Genomic DNA, 11885 nt, shown 5'->3' with positions numbered 1-11885 from the left:
TCTTATGAAAAAGTTTATTTGCAGCCATATTTGTTGTTCATACAACTGATTCCAATTTAATTGTTAATTCAGTTTTAAAATCCTCCCAAGGCTTAAACAGGGTTTTCACTGTAAAAAGCACTGTCAGGTACTGTTCTGTTCTCGTTTTTTAAACTGCAATTTGCCCCTGGTGGTTTGCAGCTTGACCTATAAGAAGACCATAAATGTATTTTTTTCAGGTGGTGTTGAATGAGCTGGATAAATCCTTGCCTGCAGAAAAAGGGCTACATCTTGAGAAGTTCTGGGCATCTATAGGACTGCTTAACTTCCACAGGAAATGCAGGGACTCCGCACCACTTCAAGATACATCTTTTCTGTGTTTTGCACATAAATGTACCATCGTGATGCAGCTGTCCTTTATGGATGACTAAGTAAATGGAATACTTGCATTTTTCAGTAGAAACAGGCTAAACTGTATTCTGCTGAAGAAAATAATTTGACCTTTTCTAATCCTATGCAATGAGCATCCTGGGTACTTAATGTACAAGGATCAATATTTAAAGAGGTATATTAATTAACACTGAATTACACCAGAAGCAGTCTTGGGGTTTCTAGTAATACTACATGAGGAAGGACTGCTCTTCAGTAAACAGTACCAAAGGAGGAGGATGAAATATTGTTTTTGTAGTAGAGAAAAGAAGCATGGAATTTAATAATGAAAGAAACTGCTACTGAATTATTGAAATAATAATGCCAATAAATACCCTCATTAAAAGATTCAACCCATTTTCAAATCTAGCCATCTAATTATGCCAACAAAAGTTTGGGTTTTCAGATTTTGATGTAAGAAGCCTCCCTAAGATAATGAAACAAGTATTTACCCCCCACCCCCAAATGAAGGCAATTAAAAAAAAAACCTTTTTTGTATGTTGAGCTGCTTATTCCTCAAAGCCAGTAATCACGCAAGCCAACAGCATATTAAAGTTAGAGCCCATGGAAAAGGAACTTGAGCCAGCTCAAAGATTATGAAAAATATCCATCCCTAGCAATTGGCATTCAATAGAAGGGGGGATTCAATGCTACTGTTTGGAATTCATTTGGAATTGATCAAGGCGGGAGTTTCTAGATATGAGCATTTGCTTCCTCTTAAAGGATCAGTTGCCACATTCTATTAATTAGGAGGCTTATTAGAATCCATTATCACTGCCAGACTGGTTATGGCAGCTCTTAACTATTACTCTTGCGGCGAGAAAAGATGTACATACATTAAATCTATAAATGCATACCTTTTGTTATGGCATATTTTCCTCTCCCACCTGATAGCCTTAAAAAAGAGAACAACCCTGAAGGTATTATTTTTTTAAGCAATTGCCCAATTGCTCACCAAAAAGCTCAAGAAACTGTACCAATGATAAGAGGGACAATGAAGATGAAAACAGACAAGTCTATTCTTTAGCTGGTGGGGAGAGAAGATGACTGTATAAAATAAGACCTGACCTTTCAAACGTACAGCACTTCACTTCTGATTTTTCATGCAAACATGTCAGTTTGCTAAGCATGTAGTTTTCCTGCCTGAACAGCAATTTGGCACTATTAAAGGAGAAGGCATTTGGTGTATCTGTTTTGTTTTTTTTAATTTGTTACAGGCTCTAAATAAGAATTTTCCTAGTATTGCAACTTGAACTCTATTTAAATTTAGATATGACAGTTTTGCCTAGGCTTACTATATTTCCACGGGTGCAGGGGATCCTCCTCCACCAATGGGACTTCTAGGGTTCCCAGCCTCCAGGTGGTACCCGGAGTTCTTCCGCCATGACAACTGATTTCCAGACAAGCAAGATCAGTTCATCTGGAGAAAATGGCAGCTTTTGAGGGTCTACTCTATAGCATTATACCCTGCTGCAGCCCCTGCCCTTCTGAAGCCCTGCCCTCCAGAGCCAGTTTGGTGTAGTGGTTAGGAGTGTGGACTTCTAATCTGGCATGCCGGGTTCGATTCTGCGCTCCCCATCTGCAGCCAGCTGGGTGACCTTGGGCTTGCCACGGCACTGATAAAACTGTTCTGACCGAGCAGTGATATCAGGGCTCTCTCAGCCTCACCCACCCCACAGGGTGTCTGTTGTGGGGAGAGGAATGGGAAGGCGACTGTAAGCCGCTTTGAGTCTCCTTCGGGTAGGGAAAAGCAGCATATAAGAACCAACTCTTCTTATTATTATTTCCCAACTCCAGATATTTCCTACCCAGAGCTGGCAACCTAGGCACTTCCTTGCCACCAATAAGCTGACTGGTAGGGGGGAAAGAGTGGGAAACGGGGAACACCAGCTGCTTCTCAATAAACTGTTACTCCCTATGTACCTGGAATTGGTCTCAGAGTGTTACTGGGGATGTCATTACATTGCTAGCAAGAGTCTGGCCTGGCAACCCTAGTTTTGCCTGTCTTGAATCGGCATGCTATTTATCTGTCTAGGCTAGGGGTCCTCAAAGTTTTGGGTCTGTGGCATCTTTAGAGTTCTGGCGCAGAGGTGCATGCACCACCACTAAATGGCTGCTGCTGAAAGCAAAGCCAGCCACAAAATGGTTGCTTCAAGAGGCAGAAGCCACAGAGTCCACCATAAAATGTCAGGGATTATGGTCATGTATAAGACTTACAGTAACTCCTCAACATATCTGGCAGAAGCTCTGTTTTAGAATCACAGAGTTGGAAGATACCTCCAGGGTTGTCTATTCCAACCCCCTGCAGAATGCAGGACATTTACAACTACCTGCCCACCCATAGTGACCCCAATTTCATGCCCACTCCCCCCCCCCGCAAAAAAACCCCAGAATCCCTAATTAGTCTGGTTTGCAGAAAATTCACCTTCTGACCACAAACTGGCAATCAGCCTTTCCCTGGGCATACAAGAAAGGACCACAATAATGAAGCATAAAATAAATATATTTATATAAATAAACATAAAATACACATATTGTTTAAAATATTTGCTTGTGTATAGAGCTTACCTTCAGACACATGGAGAAGATCCTTTCGGTATAGTGGCAATCTGCAATGCGACTTTAAAAAATCTGCTCAGCCAAACAGATCTCCGGTGGCCAACTGGAAGCCCTGCTGCCCAAAATCCCCACCTGGCTCAGCCCAATTTCTGAATACACTTGGGTACCAGAAAAGGTTGCCAATAAGTGCCATGGCACCCACATGCACCATGCTGGGGACCCCTGGTCTAGGCACCCAAAGCAGGTAGCTGCTACTGATGCATTCTCAGAAGCTCGCAAGATTTTCCTCAGCCTTGCAAAAGTGTTCTTGATTACTGACAATGATTTTTAAATGGGACTAGAGGAATTAAAATGGGAATGCAATTTAAAAAAACAAAACCAATATGCTGGATCTTGACTGAAGCAAACAATTGGACTGTGAACTTCCAAGTGGAAAAAAATATCACATATACTCTAGTGCATGAATCCCTGCTCATTTTGAGCCTCTGACACAGCATGGTGGGCTCAGGCGCAAAATAGCTGCTACAAGCGGAGGAAGCCACAAAATTGCTGCAACAGTTCTGTTGTCTCTCTCCAATTGCTACCTTCTGTCTGTGACCCCAGTGTCAGACGTTGAAAGGACTCACAACCAACTTCTATGAAATAGAAAGTTTATTGAGAAATACTTCATACACCTAGACTAGAGAAGTCAAATCTGCCTGAGGACAGATTTGCTTCTCCTTATCAATACAATTCTCCCGCCCAAAACTTGAAAGTTCCCAAGGGAGGGGAGGAAGAAAGAGGAGACAGATGCAATTAAAAACAGTGTTACTTTCACATGCCCTTGGCTGTCTTCAGGCTTAGATAAGGTTGTTATGGTTACCAGAAGCTGGCCCAGCCGAGAGGCCTCAAGGAAAGGAACATTCAGAGATAATGGCTACAACAACATAGTTTCACTTTTAACAAGCATGCGTGATATAGGGGCCTGGAGCTATCTAACTGTCATGGAGGTCAATCTAACTGTCATGGAAGAACTCAGGCTAATTTATGACAGGGTTTTCTAACAATCCTGACATCCCTCCGCATTAAAACAAACTTCCCTCCATTACCCCGCATCCACCGGCCGTGGGCACAATGGGAAAGCTCGATGGAATGCACAAAGAAGGCGAGGGGCTTTCACATTTCCCGCATCAACTCACTCCCTCTCCCCCGAAGGGAAATCCTTCCAATCCACCAAGTACTGGAGCCGGCCTTTGTGCAAACGAGAGTCTAAGATTTGGTTGACTTCGTAGTGGGTGTCCTTGTCAATAAAGACTGGCACTGGCGTTGAGAGCGGAGGGTGCCACACATCCGGCAAGGGTGCGCGCCGCAGCAGGCTGGAATGAAAAAATGGATGCACATTCCTGTAAGTTTTTGGCAAACCCAATTCAACAGTCACATCATTGATCACTTTTACAATGGGGAAAGGCCCCACAAATTTGGGACCCAATTTCTTTGACTTTTGCTGACAGCATAGGTTTTTTGTAGAGAGATAGGCGAGGTTAAGAGCCTCTTGTGGCGCAGAGTGGTAAGGCAGCCGTCTGAAAGCTTTGCCCATAAGGCTGGGAGTTCAATCCCAGCAGCCGGCTCAAGGTTGACTCAGCCTTCCATCCTTCCGAGGTCGGTAAAATGAGTACCCAGCTTGCTGGGGGGTAAACGGTCATGACTGGGGAAGGCACTGGCAAACCACCCCGTATTGAGTCTGCCATGAAAACGCTAGAGGGCGTCACCCCAAGGGTCAGACATGACTCGGTGCTTGCACAGGGGATACCTTTACCTTTAGGCGAGGTCTCCCAACTTCCAAGTTGGTGCAGGTGCACGTTTTTTGTCTGCCTGGGACTTATACGCTTGTTTCGCTTCCTCGAGGCTAGAGACAATGGCTGGCCAAGCTGCACTAATATTCTTAGCCCATTTAGTGACATCAGGAGCTTCGGTGGAAACCAGTTCCCAGGTGGGTGCAGTGATTAGGTCAGTTCCATACACCACCTTAAGAGGAGAAACCCCAGTGGAAGCATGCACCCCGTTGTTGTAAGCAAACTCGGCCAGGGGCAGGAGGGCGACCCAACCATTCTGTTGGTGGTTAATGAAACAACGTAGATATTGTTCAAGAATTTGGTTCACCCGTTCTGTTTGTCCATTGGACTCAGGGTGGTAGCCAGAGGTCAGGGCTTGTTCCACCCTCAGCAGCTTCAAAAACTCCCGCCAGAACTTGGCAACGAACTGGGGGCCACGATCCGTGAGCAGTCTCCTAGGGATACCATGTAGTCGGACTATGTGAGTCACAAACATAGAGGCCAGTTTGGCCGCTGAGGGCAGACCTACGCAGGGGATGAAATGAGCTTGCTTTGAAAACGCATCCACTACCACCCAAATCACAGTTTTACCCTGGCTGGGAGGCAAGTCAGTGATAAAGTCCATTGTCACATCGGACCAGGGGCAGGAGGGGGTGGGCAGGGGCTGCAATAATCCTCATTTCATTCCCCCTGGAGGTTTGGAAACAAGGCAGGTGGAACAGCCTTGCACATATTTCTCCACATCCCCTCTCAATGTTGGCCACCAATAGTGTCTTCTGACCAGGTGCAGGGTTTTTACAAAGCCGAAATGGCCTGCAGTCTTTGCATCATGGCACAGTTTCAAAACTTCTCCGCGAGCCGCGGCAGGAACGTAGAGGCGCTCGTCTTTGAAAAAGAGGCCCCCCTTGTCAACCAGGGCGGAGTGAAGGGAAACGAATTCAGTGTCTTGTAAGACCTCCTTCTGAACCCACCCACCGGGGACCGGGCTCCCCCCTTTTGTTTGACTACGCGTCACGGCAGCCAACCCCAGCTGGGCGGGCGTGAACACCGTGTCCACCAATGGGTCTCGTTTGCTGTTATACTGGGGCAAGCGAGAAAGGGCGTCCACCAAAAAATTCATTTTGCCCGGCAGATGCTTTAGAGAAAAGTTGAACCGGGAGAAAAACTCCGCCCACCGCATTTGCTTGGCTGACAAAGAGCGAGGCTGTTTGAGCGCTTGAAGATTTTTATGGTCCGTCCAAACCACAAACGGGACGGAAGACCCTTCCAGCCAATGCCTCCATGTAGCAAGAGCCAATTTTACTGCAGCTGCTTCTTTTCCCCAAATTGCCCAGTTGCGCTCTGCCCCCGAAAAATTTTTTGACAGGTAAGCTAGGGGGTGCAGTTTCCCGTTTTCCCCCTCTTGCAGGATCATGGCCCCCATTGCCACATCCGACGAATCTACTTGCACTGTGAATTGCTTGGATGGGTCAGCATGCGCCAACACAGGTTCAGACGTAAAAAGGCGTTTTAAACGCTCAAAAGCCTCTTGGCAAAGGGGGGACTATTGGAGCGGGGCGCCCGGCCGATTCACTGCTTTGCCCCCATCTTTTGTTTTTAACAAGTCCGTTAAGGGCAATGCCACCTTGGCAAAATTGGGGATGAAAGTTCTATAAAAGTTTGCGAAGCCTAAGAAACTCTGAAGTTGCCTCCTTGTCCTGGGCGGTTCCCAGGCCAATAAGTCCCGGACTTTGCCCGGGTCCATTTCAATCCCAGCCCTTGACACCCGGAATCCGAGAAACTCCACCGCCTCCCGGTGGAACTCGCATTTCGATAGTTTGGCAAACAGTTGGTGCTCTCGCAGCCGGCTAAGCACCTCCCGGACTAACTTCACATGTTCCTCCAAGTTGTCAGAATACACCAAATTATCATCAATGTAGACCAACACCCCCTGATACAACAAATCATGCATAATTTCATTAATCATATTCATGAACACGCCTGGAGCGCCGGCGAGGCCGAACGGCAGGACAGTGTATTAAAACTGGCCCAGGGGGGTGTTGAATGCCGTCAGGTACTCGTGCCCCCTTTTTATGCGGACCCTGTAGTAAGCTTCCCTCAAGTCCAATTTTGTAAAAATCCGGGCCCTCCCCAAGTGCCCCAACAGATCCTTAATCAATGGCAAAGGGTAGGCATTGCAGGTGGAAACAGCATTCAGCCCCCGGTAATCCGTGCAAAGGCGAAGGGACCCATCCTTCTTTTTCACAAAGAGTACTGGGGCAGCCAGGGGGGAAGTGGCCGATCTAATAAAGCCCCTGGCAAGATTTTTGTCCAAGAACTCTCGGAGCTCCTTCATTTCCCTCGGGCTCATGGAGTACAATTTGGCTTTTGGAAGCGGCTCTCCCTTTTTCAGTTCAATTGCACAGTCTGTCTTTCGATGGGGAGGCAACTGATTGCATTCGGCCTCAGCAAACACATCCACAAACTCACGATACTCCCGTGGGAGAGCTAGTGCTCCCGCCTCCGCCACCGCGGCCATCGTCTGGCAGCCCGAGGCGGGTAGGGGTCGTAAGTGCTGCTTGCAACCCGGGGACAAAAACTTTACTGTTCCCTTTTTCCACTTCACCGTGGGATCATGTTCGCGCAGCCAGTCCAGCCCCAACACACACGGGAACGCGGAATGAGGTGCCACCAGGGGTTGGATCTGCTCCCAATGTTTATCAATGTCCAAGTCCATAGGGAGCGTTTTTACTGTTGCCTCCCCCCCCCGGGACCCATTTCCCATCCAATTGAGTGATGGGTAGGGGCTCCCTCAGAGGCACCTTCCCTACCCCCAAAGTCTCGGCCAGTGCTGGGCTCACCAGGGTTTTAGTACAGCCCGAGTCCACTATGCAACGTACTCCCAATTTTCTCCCCGAGCTGGGTTCTGTGAGAGTAGCGGGTAAGAGAACCAGGGGAGAGTCACTCACCGCGCGTTTGCCCCTGCCGGAGACCTGCTGGCGGGGCGCCTTTACAGCAGGTCGTCGTCGTTTCCCAACTGCTCTCCGGATTGCAGTTCCTCCTCCTGGCTACTGCCACTATATTCCTCTGCCACAGTCGCTGCCCCAGCCGGGGCAAGCAGGGACTTGGCGGTCTTCTTTGGGGCCACTTTCTTCGTTGTCATTGCCTTGGCCGGTGCTCCACTCGTTGGTTTGGTGCTCGCCGCACTCCCCACCCCAGCTTTTGCTGGACACTGGGCAAGGAAATGGCCAGCCTGGCCGCAGCCCAGACATAAGCCCTTCTCCATGCGGCAAGTGCGCTCGCTGGGATCCAGTTTAGCTTTGGGTTTGGATTTCTTCGGGGTGGAGGTCTTCCCCCCCTTTTCCTTGATTCCACTGAACTCCGCGGCCCGTTCAAGAAGGCTTTCCATTTCCCCCGCCAGCTGTACCCAGCCTAGCACGGTCAACGGGTCGTCTAGGAGGAGGCACTTGCTGGACAGGTTTCCGGAGAGGCCCCCCACGAAGGCATGCACCCTCTGGGGTTCCGTCCAATCCGGAACGGCCGCCGATAATTTTTTGAATTCTCGGGCGTACTCGGCAACAGTCATTGTCCCTTGTTTGAGGGCCTTGAGTTGTTTTTCCGCCGTCTCCTTCTCGAAGGGTTCCACGTACATCAGGTGCATGGTTCTCAGGAAGTGATTGTAGTTTCGAACAGCTCTCGGGTTGTAATGGTAGAGATCCATGAACCACTTCCCCGCCTCGCCATCCAGGCACTCTCCCACGAAACGAATGTGCTCGGCATCATCATGGAAAGTAAAACCCATGTCCATCATGTAAGCCTGGAGGTGGACCAGGAACGAAGGAAAAGCCGACGAGTCGCCTGAGAACCGGGCCTTAAACTTGTAGGTGCTCCGCATCTCGACCCCCCTCAGATGGGGAGGCAGGCGACCTGGGCCCCAATCCACCGGAGCCTGAGCTCCTCGGGGTCGTGGGCGCACCCCGCGCCCGACTCCTGCTGCCGCTCCAGCCGCCGCCGCCGCTCCTGCGCCACCAGCCGCCGCCGCTCCGTCGGCTGCCGCTGCTGCTGCTTGCACTCCAACGGCTCTGGCTCCATCTGCACCTGCCGGGACCACAGCCCGCACCGGCACCAGGGGTTCCACTCTCCTCCCGGTCGCAGCCGCCCCGCGGTCGTCTTCTTCTTCTTCTTCGCCCGACGAATGCTGCTGCCCTCGCCGCCGCCAGGGCTGCGGCTTCGGCCTCGGCGTCCATCGCCGCCACCTCGCGCTCTCTCAGGGTTGGGAGGTCTCCTGCACGCTGGCCGCCCGGTTCACGGAAGTCCGCTTGCAATTCTCGCAGCAGGTGCCTTGCCTCGCGCTGCGACTCCGGAGCCAGTTCTCCCGATACCGCATGCAACCAGTTGGTCACCCTGCCGATCCTCTGCTGCAACTCCTGCACCTCGAGGGTGGTCGCCAATCCTTGACTTGAGACCCCCGTGGGCAGTTGCTCAGGCCACAGCTCATCACCTGTCAGGCGGTCATACTTTGACAGACGCCTGCGTTCGGTGATGTGCCTCTCCAGGAACTCGGAGTGGCCCGGAGTTGCTTCCCCCAGGGCTTTGGCCATTCCGGAGCTAAACGAGCCCGCTGCAGCCACTTCGCCTTGAGAGTAGTCCCAATCCAGACCCTCTTCCTGCTCAGTATAGATATTACCTTCGTCCTGCATGTTGGCAGGCGAAAGGTGTTGTGAGATTTGACTTAATGTCAGACGTTGAAAGGACTCACAACCAACTTCTATGAAATAGAAAGTTTATTGAGTATTACTTCATACACCTAGACTAGAGAAGTCAAATCTGCCTGAGGACAGATTTGCTTCTCCTTATCAATACAATTCTCCCGCCCAAAACTTGAAAGTTCCCAAGGGAGGGGAGGAAGAAAGAGGAGACAGATGCAATTAAAAACAGTGTTACTTTCACATGTCCTTGGCTGTCTTCAGGCTTAGATAAGGTGTTATGGTTACCAGAAGCTGGCCCAGCCGAGAGGCCTCAAGGAAAGGAACATTCAGAGATAATGGCTATAACAACATAGTTTCACTTTTACCAAGCATGCATGATATAGGGGCCTGGAGCTCCCAGGCACCAAGCGGCAAAGGTCAATCTAACTGTCATGGAAGAACTCAGGCTAATTTATGACAGGATTTTCTAACAATCCTGACACCCAGAGAAAGGAGATCAGCTATTGGAGGGCTGTCAACTGCACTCACTCACTCACTCACTCACTCATCCTTCCCTAAATGCTTGGGGAGGCATACAACATTTGTAATAACAGATTTATAACATTTGCAAATTAACATTTTCAAACAATAAACATTAAAACATCTAATATAAAAAATTAGAAGTTCATTGAATTCGGTTCCATTTCTTAGGCCAGTGGGATATGGGAATAAAGTGCTTTGTAGTTGTCAGTAGGTAGCATCTAGATGTTATTTCTGGAGGTTCCTATTTTGATTTGTTTGTTTGTAGGGAGGTCAGCTGTAAGTAAATCCACTATTAAATCCATGGATTAAGTAAAGCCACAGACACTTCAGCTCTAAAACCACCCATACTTTACTGGAACCAGAAAACACTGAAAGACAAAACTTGGGAACTCATATACATGCTTGAGGCTCCCACCAAGGCACGTGATTGGTCCTTAACTGAGGCCCCTGATAGGTCCATAAAAGAGATTAGAACCCAGGAATCAGTGATTCTATAACAAGATTTCAAGATCCCAGTCCTTGCTCTGAACTCTTAGCTTCAGAATGTCCACAGACACAGCATCAACCACAGGTCAGGTGGAATAGTTCTGTCTTATGGGCCCTGCAGAACTGTTTTAGGTTCTACAGGACCTTGATCTCACTTGTGAGATCATTCCACCAGGCTAGTTCCAGGGTTGAGAAAGCCCTGGCTTTGGTTGAAGCCAGTTTAATTTCTCTGGGACAGGGATCTTGAGCAGGGCTGATTCTGCACTTACTTAGTTTATTCCATTGTGGATCCTGCTGAATTTAGATCAACATCGGTCTTCCTCCCCCCCCCTTGAAACAGAAAAGTGTTCTACAATAGAGAAGCTCAGAAGAGGGGAGGGGGGAGCCAAGCACAGCAAGAGCCTCTTTCTTTCTTTTCTTGAAGGGAGAGGGGGAGGATTGGAGACAGCAGACGAGGGGGAATAAATCCCAGAGGCAAATCTCTGCCAAGAGAAGTTAGGGCTTCCCCTTTAAGGAAAGCCTTGCAACCTGGGAATGAGGAAGCCTTTGAACTGAGATGCTGGCCAATCAGGGTTTTTCTACAGCGTTGGAGGCTTGAAGCAGCAAGTTAGAGGCAACAAGCAGAGATCTGCACCTTTATTCATGCCGAGTTTTCAAATACTGAGGGTTATATCCACTCCAGGATATCGCGGGGAAAAGGTAGAGTCACTCCAGATCAATCATGCTTGTTGCAGAGGGAAAATTTAAATTGGCCAAAATCAAAATGGAAAACGCATTCAGTGTGGATGGAAGGGATTGAATTGGCCTGGAGTTGGAATAAAAGCTCCAAGCAGATTCAGCCCAGGTTTTGTGTGTTTGATCTTAAACTTCTCTGATGGGCATAAGGAGGGAGGTGGTCTCACATGTCCCAGACCACTTAGGGCCTTAAACAACAGTACCTTGAACCTGATTCCCTCTCTCCTCCCTTTTTTTTTCTTCCTTCCTTCATCTTCTTTCCTTCCCTGTCTACCTTCCTTCCTTCCTCTCCTTCCCTCCCTCCCTTCTTTCCCTTATTTCTGTCTGTCTTTCTGTCTGTCTCTCCCTCTTCCTTCCTTCCTTCCTTCCTTCCTTCCTTCCTTCCTTCCTTCCTTCCTTCCTTCCTTCCTTCCTTCCTTCCCACTGTTTTCTCCAGTTCTTATTCCTGAAGATCTTCAGGTCCCCAACTGGATGTTGGCAATCCAGCTGCTTGTATATGGAGGAGTAGTGGGGGATCAGACCCAGCCCTTGAGATCAGAGTCTGCTATTTCAGTGGTCCCCAACCTGCGGGCCGTGGCCTGGTGCTGGGCCACGGCTCCCTCTCCCCGCCCCCCGCAGTAAAAAACTTCCCAGGCCGCAAGCTTGCGGCCCAGGAAGCTTCTTACTGCGGGAGGGC

The sequence above is a fragment of the Paroedura picta genome, chromosome 1 (assembly GCF_049243985.1).
Source record: "Paroedura picta isolate Pp20150507F chromosome 1, Ppicta_v3.0, whole genome shotgun sequence".
Taxonomy (NCBI): domain Eukaryota; kingdom Metazoa; phylum Chordata; class Lepidosauria; order Squamata; family Gekkonidae; genus Paroedura; species Paroedura picta.
The sequence above is the reverse complement of the archived record's forward strand: the minus strand, read 5'-3'. Positions refer to the sequence as shown.